We start from the raw sequence: 25,198 nt of genomic DNA on the forward strand, positions 1-25,198 counted from the left end.
AATTCACCGGTCGCACAGGTGGCGGGGGTGCACACTCACGTAGGTCACGTGCCCCTTGAGTATATGAAGAGTCGTCGGTTTGCTCAGATGAATAGAGCTGTCCAGCGGAATGACCAGGAAGCACAAGCAAAATGCAACCTTGTGATAAACCGCCCCCACACTTGTCCAATGAAAAGGAGACCTGACCAATTCTAATCACAAGACATGTCTACAGCGAGCTAAGGCTTTCTTCTCGCTGGAACAGTCTCATTAAAGATTACCTGTAACGAAGGTGCTTTAATGTGTCCTGACGTTTGTCGAGTGAAAAACATCCCAAACCATGGCGGATCTGGCAGTAGTAAAGTTACACAATCTTAACTCGTTTTAGCTCACACTGCTGCATTTCCGGGTTTCTTGCATAACATTTACATTCCCATTAATTCCTTTTCATGCATTCTGCATTTAGGATGGATATACGCACAGGGCAAATTGTCAAATAACTGGCAAACGCACCTCTACACAATAGAATATAACACAAAGTACTCGGACTCAAGAACCTCAGTTCGACAGTTTAAGTTTCCAAGAAGAAATTCACTCGGATCACAAAGGGAGATAACAGCAATCTAGCTTCGGGTCCCAAGTAAAGTAATAACCAGGTTTTCCCACCCGTTTAAAATAGGTAGGAAAGCAGGCATTAGTAATGGCGGTCAGCTATTAAAGTTAACAAAATGAGGATGAAAATACACATTAAAGCTATCAAACACCAGAAAATAGATCGTCTCAAAATGGAACAAATTTAGAAACCATAAAAAATCAACATGCCGAGATATAAAGCTAGAGAAGTTTCTGTGTGTTCCTAGCTGAGCTCTGGCTGATCCCTGCAGACCACAATGAAACCGGGTCAGTAGAGCTTGATCTTGACAAGTAGGACAACCTTCCCTCTGACGCTAAGGGAGAGTTCAATAGCCGCAACAAGTTAAGAGAGCTGGAGTAATGTGCGCAAGACGAGGACTTCTCTTCGGAGATCTCTGGGGCATCTCATAAGGTGTTGTGCCCTGTACTGCAGCCTCTTCCCTTGGGAGAATGCACAGTTCAAGGTGTGAGGTGAAGTATGCAGACAGGAGCTACAGATCTCAATCCTATGCCAGTCAAATCTATCCTCTAGGGTGAGCACTAGTGAACAAAGAACAGGAACAGTAGGTAAGACTCAGTCACGCAGTAACCAACAGAGAGTCTTGTGACAGGATACGGAGTCCAAGCGCTCTGTCCACCTTTATTTATCCCTGATGAGTGCAAGATCACTCACTGCGTAGTGGCAGGGTGGTATACCAGGCCTCCAATCTTAAACTTAAAATCAACAGCAACAAAAAATGCGATTCTCAAAGTGTTCATTACAGTTGTGAGTCTCTCAGGCACTAGAGTAGCAGAGGGATGCTTACAAAGATCTATTTCTTGTCCTAGTGGTTGACTGTCAGTGATTGGTTGGATGTTCGCTTCCCTCAGAGTGTTATGGTTACTCGCTGTCAGAGGCAGTCTTTTCAGGCAGTTTGGTGACTGGGCAGTAGTCCTCCTATTACAGTAAGTTTTCCAATGAGTTCTGTATGTTGTGGTTTGCACTGATGCATCACCAATGGGATGATGGCCCTTCAAATTCCTAAACAGGGACACACTGATTTTCTATTTGCTTTTCTGTGACCACTTTGCCTCTGGTGCTGACCTCTACCCATGGTTCACTTTCCAAGAGTGCCCTAAACTCTCCTCCTGGTGAAGGTCTCTCACCACCTTTTTCTCTCTTTTGAATGTTCACTGGTTATTCCACACCCTCCCCCCACCCCACTTTGATGGTATAATAGTTGTCTCTTTCTCTCCTGTTTTTCAGCCAGTAGTCAATAGAAAGTGCTATCCGTTGTGGCGCCACAGTATGATGTAATTTGCTGGGTGCCTGAGAAGCACTGCTGCCAGTGACAGCAAAGTGAAGGGAGTTCCTAAACATGTGTAGAAGTTATGGGTAGCTCACTCAACATTTTAGTTTTGCTCAGCACACATACTTAGTGCTTTATTCAGAGTTCTCATAAATCTCTCCACCTCTCCCTTGGCTTGAAGACGCAGAGGGGTAATTTTCCGGTCCAATGTCCCTTGGGAGTCAAGGTATACTTGGAATTTGGTGGCCTGAAATGGAGACCGTTTATTTGCCTTAGCGATGGGTGGGATGTTGTATCCTGCTCTAATCTTCTCCAGCTTCAGCTTGGCATCTTCAAATATTGTCAAGGGTAAAATGTCAACTACCTTGAATTTAACACAGGCATCGATAAACAGCAGGAGCTACTTTCTATCTGGCGTGTGTACATAAGTCATAAGTCAGCTCTACCTTCCGCTAATAGTGTTGTAAACACTTCTTCAGTTATTATTGGGTTGGGACGCTTACTGACACCTGTAGCCTGTGTTTGTTAACAGTCTGGTCCACAAGGATGAACACACTGGGAAACCACTCCTCTGCCCAGAGTTTCACCTTAGTTTTGCAGTCCACAGGTTGCATTTATGTTCCGTTTCAGAGGGTCTGAGGGATCATGACCTTGAATCCTCCGAATGCTAAACCTTCCTTGCTAGGGCATAGCTCATGATGCACTCTCCAAAGTGCCGACAGGATGTTCTTGCTTTAGCTCCCTGGCTTGTTTGACAGACAAGAACATTTTCCAGGAGTTGTTCTTCACTGCCTCCATAAAGAGGTGGTGGGAGAATGTTCCTGCTAAGTGGTATCAGAGGCCTATGGTTTGGAGATTACCTTAAGGTGGTGTTGGTATAAGTATGAAAGTGAACAGAGCTCCAATTAATGGCAAGAGCCGCATTCTCAATTTGAGAATATCTTTTTTTTACTGTGTCAGTGCTCTGCTTGCATAAGCAAGTGGTGCCCCAGCTGTTTAATGCTGTCCTTGTAGAAACATAATCAGTGTTTCTATTAATGACAAAAAATGTCATTGTTACACTGTAAAGATGTTTTTAAATAAGTGAAAGCAGTTGTTGTTCTTTCTCCCATTCCTAGGGTGACTTCACTTCAGTCAGCTGTCTAAAGGGCTGTGAAATTGTTTCCAGATTAACGACGTCTGCAGTAATACGTTAACATCCGAGGGAGGGTTTACATTTCTGACATCTATGACTTTTAGTGGGGCTCAGAAAAAGCTGCACTTGGAAAAAAAAAAGTTATTAATTTGATGTTATTTCTCAAAACATTCTACTTGCTGTGATGCACGGTGAAGCAGCCGTTCTAGAGTCTCTTGATGAGTCGATTTTAGTTGACAGTGATGTGTTGTGATACTCTCGGTGAAGAATAAGGTGTAATCGCTAATGTTCAGAACTCAGGGCAGGTCACAAAGTGTTTCCTTGTTGGCATTCTGCAACAACTCCACTGCCAAAAAGATTCCAATGGGTAGTCTTTTGTAGCATTTTATACCAATGTGCTCTGAAAATATGTTTATCGATATTTTTATCCAACAGTAGCCCGAGATAAGTGAACTTGAGATCAAGTTTGGGAAAAGATTTGTCTAATTAACAATATTATACATGATTGCCATCAGGTGTCTCTCATTTTATGACTATTTGTAAACCACATACCCAAGCGGAGTCTCTCTGACCATGGTTGTTTGGCCTTCATTTTGAAAACCATAGAAAACGGCCATCCAGATAACATTTCAATAAACCCTTATATTTCCGAAGTTCAGCTTGCACCAGATGCACTGGGTGAAACAGCAGTCTCCTGTGACTGTGAGAGACGAGCTCGATAGTATGGTCAATGTGTAAAATTACAGTATGTGATTCAAAGCATCCAAGTCTGAGGACCGCATGGTCAAATTTATACTGGAGGTTTGTCCACGAGGTTTGTGTTGAGAAGAGGAGAAGCATCCTTTGGATGCGGCTCAGCTGATTAAATTTCTATTTTTTAGTTCATGACATTCAACAATGCTCCTGTGAATAAGGGCCAAGATGCGCAACTCTTGTATACGGGCTTCACACTTTGGTTGCAGTATTCTATAGTTTGATGCTTTGCCTGCAAAAAACATTGAGGAAACAAATACTTAATCTTCTATATTACAGAACAGGTTGCTCGGCAGTCTGTGAGTGTGATGGGGTCACATCTGGGAAATTGTGTACAACTTGGAGGCTGGGGCATGTAGGTATTGTGTCCACCTTTAGGGGGGGGGGGGGGGGGACACCAGGACACCTATCCTCAGATCAAAGCACAGTGCAGTTATGTCGAAGCTTACCACTCACTATTCGGGTACCTTCTGTACAGCTAACCTCGGATATATTACACGTAAGTGTATTTTCACAAAAAGACCCTTTCAAGACGCCTACCCAAGCTTAATCCACATATCGTTCTTTGGCAGGGCAGGAAGGAGCGGACCATGCATAAGAGCCAGTGCAGGACTTCTCAGAGCTTTGAAAGCATGCAGCTGGAATAAGCGAGGATGTGCGGGTCATGGGTTTGAATCCGAGCAAGACCGACTCTGCCTTCAATCATTCCACAGGTTGGTATATTTAGTAACATTAAAATGGATACCAATACCGGTTAATTGCATTTAGCAATGACAGAATTGCATTACAAAGCTTTTTAAAAAAAAAAAATAGTGATAGGTGAGAAACTCCCAATACCTGCGAGATGTGCGAGCTCGGAGTAAGCTTTCTCCTGCATACGAAGGCAGTGAAAAATATGAAACACCCTTTAGAGCTACACGTAAAACGTCTACATTTTCAAATGATATGTTTTGGAAAATTATGCTCTAAAAGTATCAATTTGGCTTTTTTGTTTTTTTTGTTTAAGAGTAGTAGAACCCTCCTAACCTTCTCCCACTAAACCTCCTCTGGAGAGTTTGGGCTTACTCAGTGCATGTGTCTTCTGTTTAAGCTAAATGCCTATCACAGTATACTAGCCGCCTGTGGTTAGAAGCCAAAACACAGTGGGAACTCCTTGCATAGGCACGCAACTATGTTCTGTATTGAAACGAAAACGAGAGAAGTACAACTGTCACACAGCCCTGGTCATTTTCATAACGGTTTTCCAGTACTTGCATACTTAATTTAATGATTCTTTACTTAAATTAGCGCCTTGTCAAGAATTTTCTAGTCACGGTCTATAATCTGAGCGACACAGGTGGCCATCCTATGGCCAAACAAAGGCCACGAAGGTAGACATTTGTACTGCTCACAACGACGGAAACCCGTCCCAGCGTCTCCCTGGATCTGCAACCGTTGCAAAAGCACCACCCCCTCTCGGCGACTGATTTCGTGAGAGAATTGGTGTAGTTCAGAGGGAACACAAAAGCAATTGCGCCCCCTTGTGTACACATCCATTACTAACCACCAGCCAACCCTGGGGTAAGCTGTCAAGCGTGCACCTGTTTGACACATTTCTGTACGATTTCATTGCAGGCACTTTGTCGGAGTCACATTTCGCAGTGTATAGTTCGTTGCTAGCACACTCGACGAAAAGTGCACTTAAAACCACGTGGCCAACCATGCAGCTGTATTTTTTGTCTATTTACACGCCAACTAAAAGTCTAGATTCCTCCTGCCCATTATTAAATGTAACCTGACCTTTAAAAGTAGGAAATGGAAAACCAATAAGTCTCTCCTTCAGAAGACGTATTGTCTTTGCTAATGCTGTTCGTGGTCGGCAAACAGAAGGGGGGGGGGGGGGGGGAGACGCTTTTGCCAGTGCTGTGCACCATCCAAAATAAAGTTGGTGTGTGCACGTGTTATCATGCACGCAAGTTGTTTTCGTGACGCTGTGTCGGACCAGCATGATGAGATATGAACCTGCCCTCGTCACCATGCATAGACATACAGCATTCCGGGGGGCATTTATTTGAGGTTACCTCTGCAAAATAGCGATGTCAGCCTTTGAGTGCTAAACGGAAAAATACAAAAAGTACACGAGTGCGCTTTCTGCAAATTGAGGCTGCTAGGATCGCCAAGAAAAGCATTAGAAGGACATAAGCCGTCCATTAAAAGGAAAAACACAGGAAGAGCAAAGGAAGCCATCAAATAAGCAAGCAAGCAACTGAGTGCCAATAACGCAAACCAATTCTAACCTAGGTTCTGGCCCAAAGTCCACTGTTAGGATTCGCATTGTCCACAATGGGGCTTTTCAACATCAGACTGTAGGAAAATTGTCTGTAGGCGAGACTCAACAACATACATGTTGTCCTTCGTTAAAACTAAAGAACTTACAATCATTTTAAATAATGAAATTACTATTTTCTTACGTTTTCAGGCGTGTTCGGATATGACACTCCACTAGACTGACCCATCCATGTTACCGATCAATCTTGTCCCTCCTCTAGGCTTCCCTTCAGCTAGAACAGCCACCCGTCTACTTTCAATAGCTGCCCATCTCTTCTCGCGTCTCTTATTGTGCGTGCTCAAATCAAGTCACATTTTAAGCAGGTATTTTTAAAACCAAGAAAAGGAGCGTACGGTTGTTTTTATTCGCAACATTCTAAATGTATCTAAATCACTTTTGAGCGTAAAATCAGCTGATCGGTCCCCATCACTTCCGGGTACTTGGGTGTTTTCGGTGCTCCGACGCACATGCTGAAATTACCAGGGATTCTGCAGTAGGTTAGAAAATGACTTAAACGGATTTAAGATCCTGCCACGCAAGACGTCGGTAGAAGAGCGAGGGGCTTTCGGCGCACTGCACGGAAGGCGCTGCTAATTCCCAATCCTGCTACTTACAGGACTCGCGCAAGGACTGCCCGGTATTTAGCAGCATGACATAAAGCATGACAGCAGCCGCCGCCATCCGTCAGTGCCCGTGTAATCATATTCAAGCCTGAAGCGCTGAAGAGACAGGAGTACTTAACTGGGGTGGGGCAGTACCGGATGCACACCGCGCGCGCTGCCCAGAAGCAGCCTGCAGGTCTCAGGATTGAAACCGAGCCAGGTTACCTCAACCGTTCATCCTTTGGAGATTGATAACAATATTAACCGAGGGGTGGATAAAGACGCACCTAATGCGAATCGACGTGAGATCCTAAAGTTTCCTGTGGTTGCTAAACATCGGCTCTCGAGGCTTCACGGATCCTGCAGGCATAGGAAGAAATGAAACGAAGCTGATAAGAATAAGAGGATAGATGGGAGAGCAGCTAAAAGGTCTTCTGAGAATTGCTCATCTACACAAGAAGGTAGGTTAAAGTTGTGGTGGAAAGAGAGAAAGGGAGCAAGCACATTATTCACGGTGAAATGCTAAAGTATAGTATCTTTCCTATTACTAACACGTAAGACCTCCACCCAACCAAGGTTGGATTAAACCAACAACTTCTCAAACCCCCTCAACATCAAGGTTATGCCTAGCCCACTACCATATACACCTGCTAGAGGTGGGCATGGCCAGCAGTGAATGGAGTAGACGGTGAAATCAGGAGCTCCAGCGTGCGAGGACCCATCCAGCTCCATCCTGCCAGTGGGTGGAGCCCCAAAAGGCACTGCCTGCCGTGCCCGGACTCCTTGCACACCATAGGGATAATTGCAGGAGCGGGGAGGCTGCTCCATAGTACAATTGGCGCCCCAAAAACCTTTCACTGTCGCTGTGGCAGCAGATCCAACATGGCAGCAGTGACCTTACGATGAGTGGTGGTCCCAACAGTGGGAGGGGCTGCCGAGGACAACATTTCTACAGCACTGAACAGCCTCCAACCCCAAGACCACAGAGGGGAGGATGCTTTCACTGCCCCGCCACCCTGCTCAGAACCGGAGAGACCATAAGGAGAGCAAGGCCCTCAGCCAGCTTCACGACGAAGCGAAGGCAAGCTCTTGGTCAGAGGGCCACCTGCAGGTACCGCTCAGTGATCCCTACATGGCATACCACCAGCATTGATGCTAGCACAGGGTTGACAGTGCTCACCCGCCGATGGAGGATTGCCTCCCCCTGAGGGCACAGGTGCGACCCAGTGAGTGAGACTACTGACGGTGCTCCCCTCCCCATCAGCCTATCCCTCAGAGCGGAGCCCTGCAGCAGCGGGCCCATGGGCCGCGATGGAGCTGGATTGACCACCAGCCTAAAGCTGGAACCAGCGGGAACCCCCTTACAGGGCCAACAGCATGCAAGCACACTCCAGCAAACAGAGGCCCTTGAGAAAACCAATAGCCCCAACAACAACACGCGTAACAGGAGCAGCGCAGAGTGGTAAAGGCGGTGGACTCTGTGCTGCTCTGAATCCAGACCCTCATCACCACCCCAAGAAGAAGAAAGGAAGAGCTCAGACTTGGACCACGGGTCTTTCATTTTTGATGAGTCTAGCATTATTTTGCCTGATGTGAATCCCAAAATGGCTCATGAATTTAGAAAAATGGTGTCTACTGTATAAGCATTGTCAGCTGGGATGGGGACAATTTGAAGGCTACTTTTATATTGTGAATGAGACAACCAGATGCTTTTCTATGTGAATATAATTGTGATGTGATCAGTTGCTGGATGGGAGCTGGGATTTGATTTGCTTGAATGTGGTTGTTGTTGATTCACGGGGCCCATTGAGTCGAGAATTAATGCAAAGCCTGTTGCAACCAATGACGAAGATGCACCCAAGGGGGGCACTGTTTTTGCCAGTCAGGGGCAGGCTGACAGGGATACCAATTGCACTACCATGGCAAACGTAATGTCTTACAAGCTGAGCTCAAGGAACATCCAGGATATACATAACATGTCTAAACCTCCCAAGCTATTCTCCTATTTAAACAGATGCAAAACCCACATTGCTATACTACAAGAGACACATTTAACAGCCAAGGAGGGATTGGGACTCCAGCGTAGATATGGGGGTTGGGGGGGGGGGGGGGTGAGGAGTCTTTTATACTACATTTTCAGCTTTTGTTATAGGGGTGGACAAGAGCAGCAGTTCCCTTTCAACATACCAAGACTGTAGCAGACCTGGAGGGCAGATGTGGCAGTGGCTGGTGGACTCATTGGGAGAGACATTGACTTTGTAAATGTAAATGGCCCCAAAGTGGACCAGAGTGCCTTCTTGGTGGGATTTTCCACCCCTTAGGCCCCCTTCTTGACTCGGTATACAATTACTGGTGGAGATTTTAACTGCTTAGCAGACCCCAATATGGATCGCTCTCACCTCCCACTGTGCGACTTCTTGACTCTTTGCACGACCTGTGCATTCATGGACTGACGGGAGAGGTGGGGCATTGTGGATTCCGGAAGGCGCAGAAATCCCCAGTCCCGAGATTAGTCCTTCTTTTCAATCATGCACAACTTGCACACACGACTTGACACTTTTCTGTGGTCATCTGACGTCCATGGTCATATACAAGACAGAGTACCTAATCCACACTATCTCAGATCACAACCAAGTCCCATTGCAATTGCAGTGGCGCAGACCATACCCCAATACCCCTACTTGGAAGCTTGAACCTGAATTACTTGAAAATCAATTGATGAGACAGACGATTAGGGAGAAAATAGGAACCTTTTTTGTTGATAATACTGGAAAGGCCTCATCCCCACAGGTGGAGTGGGACGCACTCAAGTCTAAACTTCAGCGTTACTGCTCAGCTGAATCTATGGGTGTCCGGAGCGTGTTCCTTATAGAGATCACTAATGCAGAAAAGACACTCAGGGAGTTAGAACAGAATCAACCTGGCCATCCAGAATTACACCAGCTGTTGCTGGATGCCAAAGAAAAAGCAGCAAAGCATACTGAGGGGCTACGATGCCACAATTAAAGGGTCTATATGGAGAGGGAACACACAGAACGTGACCGCACCAGCCATTTGTTGGCCTGGTTAGAAAAACCCAGCAGGAGGAGCTCAGCCATCTTAGAATTGACCTCGTCTGCTGGCGTCAGTTGTAAATGTCGTTTTGGGTATAGAAGCTGTTTCAAGCAATACTATCACGACTTACACAACAGCAAAATCTCCCACGATGAAAGAGTGCTCCAGGCCTTCCTCACGTAAATGCCCCTACCTAGCCTTACTGAACAGGAGGTGGAGGGGCTGGGTGAAGACATAACTTCACAGCAAATCAAAGGGTGAATCAAGGGTGTAACTAGAGGAAAAACCCCGAGATACGATGGATTCCCAGCAGAATTGTATATCACTAATGCTGAGGAACTGTCTCCTGAGACTGGCTGACCTTTACAAGGCCACCAAGGTCTCTGGGAGTCTACCACAGACTACCAGAGAGGCACTTGTGATACCCGGGAAACCTGTAAATGATTACAAGTCATATCTGCCACTTTCAATGTTAAGAATGGATTCCAAAATACTGAGCACAATTCTTGCCAATACGTTGCTGCCATTAATGACAAAACTTATCAATCCTGATCAAACAGGTTTTATTCCCAGACAAAACACCTAATTGAATGTGGGACGACAACACTAGTAGAGGCCACCGTGTATGACAAGGAAAGGGCAGCCGTCCTAGCTATGGACATCAAAAAGACTTTCAAAAGTCTAAAATGGAACTCCCTGTATGGGGCTACGTTACATAAGCGCCTGGGTAGGCACTTTGTCACCTGGACCAGTCTGTTATATACCAACCCTACTGCCAGGGTCCACAAAGGACAGACCAATGCAGACAGCTACATCATAGAGCGGGGGTGAGACAGGGGTGCCCCCCTCACCCCTGCCATTTGCAATAGCTATGAAACCCCTCACGAGTCTGGCTATGACGGGAACCCACTATAGAGGCATACAGATGGGCACCACACTTCAGCACATAGCACTATATGTGGACGACCTACTGCTTTTTCTGAATGATATGAGGGGAGACCTGGGATAGAGAGGCAAGACTATGCTGGAGGACTTCGGATCCTTATCAGGGTTAAAGGTAAATTAGCAAAAAGAAAGATTCCCCAAAAAGATAGATGTCGGGATACCAGAGGGCCTGGGAAACCTCCAATGGGAACCCAGCTGGCTATCAGGTTAAAAATTTTTACACCCAGACTGATATATTTGACGGAAACCTTGGCCTAGTGCTGAGGAACCTGAAGACGCATATCAAATTTTGGTGGACGCTACCACTGTTGGTGGCTGGCAGAGTAGTGCTGCTGAAGATAGTGGTGCTTCCTTGCCTTTGTACATCTTTGGGACACTTCCCATATGGCACCCTAGGTCATTCCTTAAAGATCTGAACACCCAAATCTTGGCCTTCATTTGGGATCAAAGTCGTAGACGTGTGGCCTTATACACTTTGCATCGCCCAACCACATAGGGAGGATTGACAGTCCCTGACTGAGTCATACTACTCAGTGGCCGAACCCCAGTACAGTAGTATGCACAGTGGCTGGCAGGTAGACAAACTTGAGGTAAAGTGATGGGCCCCTTTGCCCCAAACTTAGATGAACTCACTAGGACATAACTGAGAGTGGGTTGCCCCTTGCCGAACGGAACAAGGGAGTTCGCTGTAACACAAAAGTGCTAGGCCCGGAGACTGAAGAAGATGTACACTCTGACCCCTTTCTCACCAGACTTACCACTTAAAATGCTAAAGGTGCTGCCATACTGGGGTTATGGGGGTGGGGTGGGAGGGGGGGGGGGGGGAGGGGGGTCTAGATGAATGAGCAGTAGCAGGAGCCGGCAAGGTGTGGGACCTGTTCAGCCAGTTAGTACTGCTCCCATTTGACAAGTTTAGAACAGACTTTGACTTACCACAAGACCACTTTTTAACCATCGGCAGTAACTGTGGCCGTTCACATGCACTGGAAGTCGGGCTCCACCGAGCCTAAGCATCACCACTTCTGTTAAGATTTGGTGCTTTCGGCTGCAGTGCTCAGCATAAGCATGTAACAGCTTTGTATGTACCAAACGGATACACTCTAACCACTTGAGGTCCTGCGATCCAGATGGGAAGGGGACTTGGGGACCCCTATTAAAGAAAAGGCCTGGGAAACTATTTTATGAAGGATTCCCAAGGTCACGAGAAATGCAAGGTTTAAATTGATTAACTTTTATCTGCTACACAAAGCCTACCTCAACCCAGGGTGTATTAACAAATACTTTGGAGTTATTGACACCTCTTGACTTAGGTTCGGCGAGGAGGTTGCTGAGTTTCTGCACATGGCATGGTCTTGCCCTCACCTGCGATCATACTGGGAGAAGGTCAAACTGACAGTTACTAATATAGTGGAGAGGGAGGCCCGGCAACCCTGTGTCATTCATTGCCTACTTCATTGGTTCCCCCATACCTCCAAAACCAAGGTTACTAGTGAATTCCAGATCTGGCACTGATTTTAGCTAAATGATAAATCACCTGCTATTGGAAATATCTGAGGGGACCCCAAGTACTCAAATGGCACAAAGAACTGGAGAAATGGGTGGCCTATGAGGGGGGCTGTGCTGCTGCGGAAAGCACAACCGAGTACAGGCAAATTGGAGAAGGCCCGTGCATGGGAGACACTGACTGACAGTTTAAAGAACCCAGATCTGCCCTCACAGGAGACCTCGCAAGCCTGGGTGCACTTGAATCAGGTCTACCCTCCTTGGGCCGATCATCCATCCATTTACCATAACAGGCATGTGTACCCCCGCCCCCATTTCCCCGGGACAGGTACTTGATTTAGCACCAGTCTCCAAGCCAGCAGGTTTATAATCCAAGATCTGAAAGTCATCCTTTCATACAATGTAGTATTCCAACTCAATGGGGGAGTGGAAGGCGATTAGGAGGTATCTGTTGCACTAGACATAGCTCAAATTAAATCTATGCACACAACAAGACATTCTGGCCATTGGAATTTTATGAGTCGGCAAGCTATGCTGTAACTGTTTTCTTTCTTAAAATCAAAAACATTTATTTACAAAACAAACTATACACCTGCTAGAACTCGTGCTTAAAGAGGCACACCTTGCAACAGTTTCCTTTTCAAAAAGTAGACGATGGGATGGGAGGAGATAGAGCACGGGGGAGAGCACAGGAGGAAGCATTATAAAACTAGATATAATCTAGTTAAGTCAGAGGATAGCTCCAATCAGTTGGACGTTCACCTTGAGGAGAAAACAAGTGATTTTGGCAGGTCGTCCCTAAATTGCAGCTAGGGAGACTAAGACATTGTTCCTAATGAAGGAAGACAAATGGAGTACTTTGGGTGTGTAATAGTAACATCTGTTGTTTATAGCACTTGGAAAAGGCAGAAGTGAGGGATGAAGAGCTACATAAAATTATTATGCGGTCCTATTCGCACCTAATCTCCGTGTGTGGGGCAGCAAAGAATCAAAAGCTAGAAGACAACTGCATTAGGCAGTGATGCATCGCACAAATGTGCAAGGGCCACTATGTGCAAAAACTGGCATTGCTCACAGAAGATGCTCTCAGGAAGTAATACTTGCAGTACGTGGAGAATAGGGGTGAGGTGTGATGTAATGCAAGTTTTCCATGATACCGAATGAAATAAAAGAACATGTTACATATCTTCTACACATCTGTTCATATTGTGTTGTAGTTTAACACGCTCTGCATACTGCTGCCATCTAGTGCTGGGCTTAGGCATTTGCAAGTTTATTTTCTTCGAAGAAATCTTTAGAATCACAAAATATACTGTGACTCCTCCCTTTAGGAGCAAGGTGCCTGGGCATCAATTCCAGTTAGTGTGTTATCAGCATAACAGGTGAGCATAGGTATATAGTGGTGAGTTAACGCTGTATGGAGACCATGTGTATTGTGAGTGTAAGAAATAGGTAATAAGAGTAGAGATTTGTAGTACACCCAGCCTCTGGGGTACGAGGGTGGGCGACTGATTTTACAGCACTACATGCTATGATCGGATGCTTACAGGCAAGTAACATTTTCCATTTATCGCACGTGTAGCTGTAGATACCCACCCTCTGCAAAGACTGTAGAGCAGAACTCTGTATAAGCAGCGGTTAGTCCGAGGATAATGCAGATCTCTCCAACAAAGTTATGAGTACTGTCTGGCCAACTACAGCCTGTTGACGGGCTAGGTTATCCACACAATAGTGCTAGGTAAATGTGTGGGGTTGAGAAAGTTGCTGCTCGTATATATCAGCTGGCGAAATATTGCCCAAAAGATCATGGCTGCGCTTTTTTGCAGGTCGAGTGAGGATTCAGGGAGGCAGGGGTCTTTGGCTTTGTGATTGCAGGTCTGGATACACTTAACTATTTACCTAGTGCGCCAGGCTTAGAGAAGACCATTGTAGGGTTTGTGAAAGGCTACAAATAGCTGGACAGACTTGTTGAAGAACGTAGTCCTAACAATATAGTTTGAGAGTCCATTTAACATCTACAGTATGAAGGGCTCTCTCAGCGACACACTTTGGCTGTGTGAAGACTGGGAGTTCTGTAGTCTGATTGAGGTGGAAATGAGATACTACCCTCGGGAGGAATTTATGATTAGTTCTGAAAACAACCCTGTCCCTGCGAACCTGACAGAAGAGCTCATGGAGGGGGGGGGGGGGGGGGGGGGAGGGAAGTGTCTTCAGTGCCAGAGGGAAGTTATGGCTATAAGGAAGCTCTCCTTCCACAAAAGGAGCTGTAAATGGCAAATGTGTGGGAGTTTAAAGGGAGGCACCCATGGGCCTGGTAAGCAAAACATTAAGGTTCCATGCAGGGCAGCCACACCCAGGAGGGGAGGGTATGAGTCTCTTGAGGCCCTCCATGAACACCTTGATGACAGAGATCCTAAATAAAGGAGAAAATTAACTGTTTTGCATGTATGCTGCAAAAGCAGGCTGGTGTATTATTGAGTTGTAGGCAATTTCTGACTTGCAGATGCAAGAGGTAGCAAATGATGATCTGTACAGCACGCTTTAGAGGGTCCAGTTGCTTAGGGATGCACTAGTGGACAAACCTTTTTCTCTTTGCAGCATAACACACACTGGTAAGTAGGTCTGTGGGCTTCACACCGGATACTCATGCACTCCTGCAGGAGGCAGCGATAGCCAAACTCAAAGACCTCAGGTTTCAGGTCAATTGCTGTGCTGTATTAGTCTCAGTGCCTGATTCTGTCTTTGTTCTATGTGAGAAGTTCCAGCCTGTTGGGGAGCTGCTTAAGGGTGCTGATGGACATCTTATGGAGTGTGGAGTACCAAGGCTGCCTAGCCCAAGTGGGAGCCCCCAAGATGAGAAGCAATAATTGCCACATCTTCCTTACCACATACAGAAGGAATGGAAGAGGAGAAAAAGAGTAGGCAAATATCTCTGACCAGTTCACCCACAGAGAATTGTCCGTGGGTGCCCCCTTTTGGACTCCAACAGTGGGTACCTAGAGGCAAAGTTTGGGCATTTTGCATCGTCATGGGTAGCAAACAGGTTCATCTGTGGAGCAACCCAATGGTGGATTTATGCGAGTAGAACTTGAGGATGGAGTTCTCAATTGTGGATTTGATGGTGCATTCTGCTGAGCGGGTGTTGGACCTGGCCCTTTTTGAAGGGTCATCCCCAAACTTTTTGCCTCCTTCCTCCTATTTTTCGGACCTGTTTTTGTTGGCTTTAGTACTCTAGGCTCTTCAACACTGCTGACCAGTGCTAAAGTGCAAGTGCTCTCTATCTAAATTGTAACCATATCATGTATCAGTATCCTGGGATTGGCATACTTGAATTACTAGTAAGTACCTAGTAAAGTGTACTAGGGGTGCCCAGGGCCTGCAAAGCAAATGCTACTAGTGGGTCTGCAGTGCTGACTGTGCCACCCTCGAGTAGCCCTGCAAACATGTCTCAGGCCTGCCACTGCAGTGTCTGTGTGTGCAGTTTTAAACTGCCAGTTCGACCTGGAAAGTGCGCCCACTTGCAAGGCCCAAAACCTTCCCTTTTACTACATGCAAGTCACCCCTAAGGTAGGCGTAAGGCAGCCTCATGGGCAGAATGCAGTGTATTTAAAAGGGAAGACATGTACTGGTGTGGTTTACATGCCCTGACAGTGAAACGCTGCCAAATTTGTTTTTCACTATTGAGGCATATCTCAAGCCATAGGTTAACATGGGGATTGCCCTGAAATATCTTTTAAGTACAGTTTCCCATTCAGAGCAGATAGAGATGTGGAGTTTGGGGGGTCTTTGAAATCACAATTTAAAAATACATCTTTTGGTAAAGTTGGTTTTCAGATTGTAAGTTTGAAAATGCCACTTTTAGAATGTGGGCATTTTCTTGCTTAACCATTCTGTGCCTCTGCATGTCTGCTGGAATATGCTTCTGGGTCAGGATGACAGTTGGGCTGTTTGTGAATTCTCTCTAGACAGTCATACAAAGGTTGCTGAGGTGTGCCCTGCATATTCTGATGGGTCTTGCTGTGCTAGATGGTGGGAGGGACTGACACTTGCACCTGAATAGGGCTGTGTCTGTCCTTACATAAAGCAGTCTTCAACCCCCTGGAGTGTGTCTGGGGCCAGGACAGGAAAGGGCAGGGTCTTGTGCACTACAAAGACTTTCCTTTGACGGTTACCTACTTCAAAAGGCAGAAAGAAGTATAAGTATTGGACCCCTGAACCCACAATTTTAGAATCCTTCTGCCTGAGGCCATTCTGCTTGGAAGAAAAGCTAGATGCTGTAGGAGGGACTGCCACTCTTCCTGTTGCTTTGCTGTGCTGGCCTGCTGCTTTTGTCCTGGGAGTGAAAGGACTGGACTTAACTTTCTACAGTCTGCTTCCAAAGGTTCTCCGAGGGCTTGGTCTGAGCTTGCCTCCTGTTAGAATCTCAGGGACATCAAAGACTTCATCGGCCAGCACCTGCGCTTTCTTGCTGAGAGTCCTGAGTTGCCAAGTGGTGCCAAATCCAGTCCCTGGGGCTTTGGAAGTGAGTTCTGGTGAAACCAAGTACATCAACTCCAGAGCGATTTCGGAACCGGTGCCACTGTCAAACTGTGCCGCGGTCCCTGCTGAGTTCAACGACCGCAACAGATGCCGCAGGCCCAACGCCGCTACAGCACCTCCAAAGTCCCACCACAGCATACGTCACGAGTGTTGTGTCACCGACGTCTGGGACACCCGACTCCACCACAGCACATGTGGCTTCGTGGAGTGACCGAGAAAACGCGAAGTAGACACCTCGCATTTTGACCTCCTGGATTTATCGATCCCGCTGAATGATAAGGAACTGACGCCTCACCACCGATGCCGCATCACCTCCCCTGTAGCAGTAAGGAACCAACGCATCACCTCCCCTGCCTAGCAGTAACGAAGCAACATCTCATCTCCCTGCCAAAAGTATGAACCAATGCTGCACTGGCTCCAGCGACGCCTCACCTCCCCAACTCCGTTTAACATCTGTTTCAAAAGGTACTGTACCTGGGGTCCGTGAGACTACGTGACCAGCCCGCACTCCCTCACAAGTGGTGTCACACTCTGTCAAGACGTCACAATAGCCACAGTTGGCGCTATACTGAAGTTTAATCTTTAAAAATTCATAACTTAACTTGTGTATGTTGGTTTTTTGTCGTTTTGGTCTTGTTTTATTCAGAGAAATATTGGCTATATTTCTTCTGGTGTGGAGTACTTTTGGGGCGGTTTCAACTGTGCGTGTGTGCGCAAACGCTTTACACATTGCCTCTGAGATTAGCTTGACTGCTTGTGCCAAGCTATCAAGGTAGTGAGCAGGAGTTATCTAAGCTGTGTGTCTCCCAACCCTCACTAGAGTGAGGGTCCCTACTTGGGACAGGGTGCAAACCACTCCGAACCAGAAACCCCATTTCTAACAGCGGGTTGCCAAAGTTGTTGTCTAAACTGAGATGGTACTCCGCCAGGAGATATATGCTGTGGTAGATGGTCATGTGCCAGATCTGTTGCACTAGGCTTGAGAGCTAGGAAAAATACATGTAGCCCTGCTTCTAGAGGTAATAATTACCTGGTGGCCATGTTGTCCATTTTGATGAGGACTACTTTGCCCAGACTGCTTTGAGAAAAAAAAAAAAAAGGCTCTGAAAGCTAGGCATATGGCCACAAGTTTGAGGTACTCGATTTGCCACCCTTGGAAATAGGGGGTGGGAGGTACATTCCCTGTACTGTCATGTTGTCTAGATGTGTCCCCCACCCTGAGAGGGAGGTGTCTGTGGTAATAGTTACCTGAGGGACAGGGTCTGCGAAGAGCCAGCCTTGCAACAGGTTGTTGTTGTTCCACCACTGCAGAAAGCAATGGGTGTTGGTCCTGCACTAACACTAGATAATCCCAGTGACCTGTGCTTGTGCCCATCACGTCAAGAGGTTCTCCCTTACCAGGTGCACATGGAGCCTGGCATGGAGTATTATGGCAATGCAGGAGGCCATCATCCTTAGGAAGTGCGTTAATGTTCTGACTGTGAGGAGACAACTGATCTGAAAATGAGCCAGCAGCTGTTACAATGCCCACACCCTCTGTTGGTTGGGGTATACTTTTTTGTAGCAGCGCTTAGGGCTGACCCACAGGAAGGGCTGGACCTGAAGGAGTTGGAGGTGGAACCTGATGGCATACATGATGAATTCAAGGTAGTGGGGCATGGAGATCTGGGCTTCAGTGATGGGTAGGCAGTGCAGCCTGCCAGTGCTCTTGATCAGCCAATCGTCAAGATAAGGGAACACAAGTGCAGCCCACCCTTATATGAGTGGCTACCACCACCAGGGACTTGGTGAACACACTTGAAGGAGTGTTAACCCCAAAGGGCAGTACTTTGAATTGGTAGTGCTGGCAACTTACCACAAAGTGAAGGTAGCGCTGGTGGGCGGGGTGTATCAGTAAATGAAATAAGGCATTCTTGAGGTCTAATGGGATCATCTTGCTGGAGGAGGGGAATTACATGACATCATGAAGGGCTGTCATGTGGAAATATTCCAACAGGACATATTTGTTAAGTGACCGGAGGTCCAGGATTGCACTGAGGGAGCTGTCTTGGGAATGAGGTGGTAAGGAGGGTAGATGCCCTTCGTCCAACAGGGACGGTTCACCATCTCTATTACGACCTGGAGGAAGAGCGCTTGCACCCCTTACTGAAGAAGGTGAAGCTGTTCTCTGCTGAAAGGATGTGTGCAGGGTAGGATGTTGAAAGAGTTATGATAAGTTCTAGGCAGTAGCAGACGTCTGCGAAAACCCACTGGACCTCAGTGATTTCCTCCCAGCAGGGAAGGAAAACCTGCAGTCTCCCCTCAAAAGGTGACGCAAGATCAGGAGTGATCAGAGTGATGAGGCAGCGCAAATCATTGTTCGAGGTGAGGTCTCTTCACCAGCACTTTGTCTACACCTCCCCTCATTGTTAGTCTCCTGTCCGCCTAGATGGACTGCTAATAGTTGTGTGTTGGTCAGGAGAAGTACCCTACGTTGTTTATCTATGCTGCTACCTCCGAAAGGAGCCCCTAGCAGCTCGAGTTTGAAGATCTTGAACTGCACCCTCTGATTATGCAATATCTGTGTTTTTACTGATTGTCTCCATCATCTCATCAACCTGTGGTTCAAATAGGTATTCCCCATTGAATGGGAGGTTGAGAAGATGCTGTTGGCCCTCCGTCTTAAACCCCAAGAAGCAGAGGTAGGCATGATGCCCGAAGAGGATGCGGGCAATAAACTAGGGAGGATAATCAAGGGACGATGGATGTTGCCAATGGTCTTATCCTCAGATATTATTTTCTCCCCTCTTCCTGAACTCCTCAGTGAAACATTCAACCAGCTCTTGCATTTACTCCCACTGGGACCTGTCATAGTGGGAGAGGGCCCCTATGGAGTTGCCTGTGCACCAGTGGGTAAATGCCTTATGGCCACGAAATTGCCTACTGCATCAAGGTTCTTGCCTAAGCATGCCCTTGAGCATGGAAAATAACTGCACCATCTGCTCTGATTTGCATAATGTTTCAACAAGGAAATCATGTTCCTCATGGAGAACATGCGTGTTCACCTTGAGGAAGGCGGCTGCTCACTGACCGTGTGGTACACCACAGAATCACATGGGGAAGATGTGGTGTGCGAGCCGTGCAGCTCGTGAATGGCTCATGGATCGAATGTTGATCAATAACATTCGATCCACCTTAAACGAGGAATTTGGGGGTTGACGGTTGGGAAGGAGAGCAGCGGCCAGGGTGTACATAGCTAGACATCGCTCCCGCAAGGACCCAAGTTAAATTGTTTCTTCTTCGAAATAATTTAATAAAGAAGAATACTAAAATCATCACCAATCTCCATCTTAATAGAAGATCCCCTGATCAGGTCTGGGTCACCCAGAGGATCAACAACAAAGCAATCCCAAGGGTCCTATGTGGGCCCTGGCTCAAACGGTGTGTGATAGGAGTCTGCAGGGCCAAAGGTGCTGCCTGGGTCAGAGAATAAGCATGAGGACCCCTCAAATGACTGGCAGAGGCAGTGGGGGTGGTGTGCATGAGCGTGAAATGGTGGTGGAGGTGGTGTAGGTTGCAGCAGTGAACCAGGGAAGAGATGGCCTCTGGGAAGGAGTGCAGTGGAATGCCAGAAGGGCTAGTGTCCTCTCCTTCCTCTGCTTCAAAGAGATGTTTTTCGCTGACAATGTCATAGTATTGGCGGCAGACTGCTGCTGAATCCTGCTGTGTGCTTCAAGACTCCTTTTGCTAGCAAATATTTATTTTTTGCATGCAGAAGGCAGACGATGATATATGAGGTGTTGTTGAAGTCCATGGCGAGGCAGAGGTCACTAACCTTGTGATAGTCGGACCACGGGTAATTCACATGGCACACGTGGCTTCGGAATGGTGGGGGGCCCTGGCGTTCGGGTACTCATCAGTCTCCAGAGGGTGTCGGTGAGAGGAACACAGCCAACAAAGAGATTTTTTTTTTAAATAAGCGTGGTAGTAAGAGCTTTCACTGTGTTGGTTCACAAAAAAAACCTAAAAAACATGGAAGATGCATCAACTTTCAAAGCACCATCGGTACACATTTGAAATAGACACAGGGAAAGAAGGAAAAAAACAAACAATCAAAGATGGAGTTGGTGCCAATGGGCTTTAAGGGAGTAGTCACAGTACATCCTGTGACTCAAGAAAAAAAAACTTGCAAGCATCCGAGCTCAACACTGGATGGCAGGAGTACGCAAAGCATGCGTATCTATTACCACACAAGCTACAAACAAAACATTTCCTCAAGCATAACAAGAGGCTTCGATGGCTGAAGAAAGGACTGGTGGGTACGCAGCAAGGAGGCGAGTTAGAGTGCTCCCTTGGCAAGAGGTGGCTAAATGAAAGCTGTCAATTATGCACTCTCCCCCGCAACTGTAAATATTGAGTTGTGACTGAGATGTGTGCCGTTAGTAGCACTGGAAAACAGTAATCCTATGCTTTAGCATGAATGCTGGTGGCAATGATCCCCCCCAGAAGGCACCATAAACCAACAAGGTGTTGCCTGACTGGAAGTGTGCCATCGTATCTCTAAGACATAGAAAATATTCGAGGAAAGGTGAGAAGCCAAGTCTTCTGAACAGTATTCACAATGAGGATACTGGCCAAGCTGCTATGAAAACGGTCTGTAGATTCCAGATCCCCACTCTTAGACTACATATTCTACATCTGGACCAGATGACAGGATAGCCTGCTCATACAGCTATGCCATGGATGTAGTACTCGATTGCCCTCATGCCCTTTACCCTATACACCCTTCACATTTGTGGGCCTTTGAACCCCATTCTCTCAGCTTCCATTCTTTTGGTTTAAGCCAAAAGATTATGGACATCTTGGCAACTTTAAAACAGTCTTCCTTGTATTTAAGCACTCAGCCTCGTGCATTTATAGGTCTCTTCACCCAATTTACACCAGGATAAAGTAATAAACCTCAGCTTCCATGCTGAAGCCCCATACACCTGACATACTTCCATTGCTCACTGGTAAGAAAGTCGAGAGCACTTTTTTTTTAGAGAAATAACTCCATTAAACCCAACTTTAGGCTGTTATTTCCGAGATAAGGAAATACTATGCAAAACAAGCCTGGCTTATCATTAACGCCCTCGTGGCTTGACTAGAGGTCACGTTAAAGGTAGAAATCCACATCCACCGAGAGCCGCGTCGGTCAAACAATGCGGGTAACCAATAACAAAGATTGAACATTTCTCTAAGAATGATCAACCACACATTAAGAAAAGGTGTCTTACGACCATAGGCACCTCATGCCAGCTTGGACTTTACTATACATTCCATTACTTAAAGCTGACCACCACTTTTAATAGGGAAAATCAAAGCACAATTTTTAGAATAGTGAATCAACACATTTCAAACTTCTATCTCTGCGCTCACCCATTAAATTACAATGAGATCTACAGAAAGCACGACTCAGTGACTGGAGAGACAAAGCACTCCAATCTCTAGAAATGATCTTCTTCAAACCTCAAATCATGTATGTATTGACCACAATAGACGAATCATCATGAAAGAGAAGTAAGCATCCAAGACAGGTTCGTCACAGATATTAGAAGGGGAAGCTTGCCCCAGACATAAAGGAATTACTGTGATGACACCAGACCAAGCCTCCTATTGTGCAAGATAGGCAGCAGCAGTGAAAGATTCCCTCACGTGCATAAGACAAAGTAAGCACAGCAGTAGCACAAGACTGCCTTATGTGCAGATCGGGGGCAGAAAGTGCAAGAAAATCAATACAAGATTCCCTGACAAAGAAAGAACAAGTACATCCAGCTAGGAGCAGGGCAACCTACGCTGATAACTAGGTTAGGAGCAGCAAGGCAGCAGTAAGAAAAATTGCCTTGACATTTAGTACAGATTCAGCAAAACACAATACAAGGTCCCCCTTACACACACAGTTCAGTAGAGGGAGCATTAGTGCAAGCTTGTCACACACTTACAGCTCCACTGGTTGCAATCAATGTATCTGCAAACCCATAAAGAGAACTTGTAACAAATGATAACAGTGGTACCAGGACCATTATGGATAGATGAATAGATACAATTAGAAATATTGGTCAACAGGAGGTCTCATTCTCCACATCAAATGACAAGCAAGGGCATACCTTGAATTGCAGCATATAATACTTTATAGAAAGCATTTTCTTGGGTCTATGCTAGGACAGAGTACAAACTTTTTAGAAGCTGGCTCTGCAAAAAAGCAGAAGTGGCCTAAACTTCAGCAGGTCTATGTGGAGATTTTAAGAATTGTCAGGCATCCTGCAAAAAGTGTCACACAAGGAAAGGCATTCTTGAACAGACCCACAGTCTCGCCCTGTGAGCTGTAAATACAAAGAGGGTTTCTGCTGTATTAGTCTAGTCCAAAAAGAGTTGTATGACAGAACATTATCTGGAAAGTATATCGATTTACGGGAATATCGTGTCCTAAATATTGGTAACAAAAATATCCCTTCATTAGGGGTAGATTTTCTATGATTACTCTAGTGGGGCTGCATTTTTGTGACGGGAATTTGGGTGAAAATCTTTCTGCCAGACGATTCCAACAGGGTTACAATATTCTCGTTCCGATATTCTATCACCATACTCACAGAACTGGATAGTTTTCATTACACAAACGACGAACCCTGAATATTCGGGAACTGTGTGTATCACTGTGAAATACATAGTTCTGGATGTGCACATCCGTATTTCTTCTGTGATTTACCCCCTGTATGGCCTTATACCATTCTCACTGCCTGTGCCTAGTAGACATCACAGCTTAAGACAGTCCATTGTATGCTGGAGATAGCAAAACACTGTCCCGCGCCAACAATGCGCGCCGCACGCTGCCTAACTGGATGTTGATTAAAGCAGCGCAAGTTAATTATGTGTAGGACCATTATTATCATTTGCTGCAGTCGCATTGCAGCCTCAGTATTTCAGGACCACGCGTCTCGGACTGCAGTGTAGGAGCGCCACTGAAGAGCCAAGTGTCACTTGTCCTGCATACCGGGTACTGCAGAATGCAGAGTTACTTTCCACATTACATAATGTATTTTGCAGAACCCAGCTTGTTGCCCTGCAGACTAGGTATTCCAAAGCGCTATTTGCCAAATCGCACAATGAATATTGCAGAAACCAGGCTAGCAGGATGAAGTTTTGTCATTTGTTGCTTTATATACTGAATAATACAAGACCCAGTTTTATGCTGAATATCGCTGGACTCAGTGTGACTGGCAGCACTGCATACTGCAGGACCCAGTGCCACTGGTTGCAGGGCACGGTGGGCAGCCCGGAACCCAGCTCAATGGTTCCACTGCATGCTAGGTATTGCAGGACTCCGCGCCATTATGATACAGTGTATGCTGGGTATTCAAGGAACTAGTGCTCTCTCTACAATACGTGCTTGGTGGGGATTGTTGGACACAATATCCCAAAGCATTCTGTATGCTGGACAATGCAGGACCACGTAAAACTTGCTTCGGAATATGCCGGACTGATATTGCTTGCTGCGACTGATTCTCTTTCTCGCTTTACATATACCCTCAAAAGTTCACATTGGCACCGTCGCCCACCTCATCCTCACCCTATCTCTACTAGCTCAAACTAAAAATATGTAATATTCTACCTGTGGTTGCACGTCTCATCCATGAATTTTCAGACCACGTTAACTGTTGTATACGTTCTAGTGTAATGTCTTTGTAGGTTTTATCCAATACATGATTGCAAAGTTCAAAATTCTTCTGTTCAAAGTGCTTCGGCTTACCATGAAATAACCCGGTGTCCGTGTTACACTGCACATGGGCATGTGTAACAGTACTTGTCGGGTATTACTGGGCTGAAAATCACTGGTTGCAGTTCATGCCGTGTATTTCAGGATATAAGGTCAACGCCACAATGCATGACTTTCACCGTATGTATGACTGAATGTTTCTGGTCACAGAGGGTGGTAGATATTGCCGAACCTGGCATCACTCACTCCAGTACATGCTATGATTGAAGAAGTGAAGAAGCCCGTGTCCCTTGTGGCTGAACGTGCACAGCAGCACCCTACAAAACCAGTGCAGCTCATTCTTGGAAGTATTTTACACCACTGCCAAGGCCAAACAGCAGGGGCCAGAGACTCAGCCAGCCACAATTTATATAAAATAAACAAAAAAACACATGTTGACCATGAACTCCGACCGACCTCATTTTGGATGCATCTTGAGTACACAAAAACTGTGCTCCTGGCCTCACAGAATACCTCAGAAGCAACCTGTAAAGAGTTCAAAAGCAGCAGCAATGTGCTTGCTTCAATGGCTAACAATCAAACTATTCACTATGTTCAAATTACTGTGCATTACGCATAGAGCCTTCTATGGCATAGGCTCATCATTGCTCCAAGCTAAACTTTCTGATCGCCAGCCCTTAGACCCTCAATGAACTTACATCCCCATCATGATCACCAAGAAACCTT

General features: G+C 46.2%; 1 protein-coding gene and 1 long non-coding RNA gene across 2 annotated transcripts in view; one reads left to right on the forward strand and one right to left on the reverse strand.

The window, feature by feature from the left end:
* Positions 1-25,198, reverse strand: part of TECR (trans-2,3-enoyl-CoA reductase) — a 168,321-nt gene that overhangs the window by 128,223 nt on the left and 14,900 nt on the right. The window lies entirely within an intron of this gene.
* Positions 1-25,198, forward strand: part of LOC138292860 (uncharacterized) — a 38,989-nt gene that overhangs the window by 5,180 nt on the left and 8,611 nt on the right. Inside the window, exon 2 of the long non-coding RNA XR_011202828.1 lies at positions 4,362-4,502. This is a non-coding gene — a long non-coding RNA (uncharacterized lncRNA). The remainder of the gene's footprint in view (positions 1-4,361; positions 4,503-25,198) is intronic.

This window comes from Pleurodeles waltl, chromosome 4_2, assembly GCF_031143425.1.
Source record: "Pleurodeles waltl isolate 20211129_DDA chromosome 4_2, aPleWal1.hap1.20221129, whole genome shotgun sequence".
NCBI lineage: Eukaryota > Metazoa > Chordata > Amphibia > Caudata > Salamandridae > Pleurodeles > Pleurodeles waltl.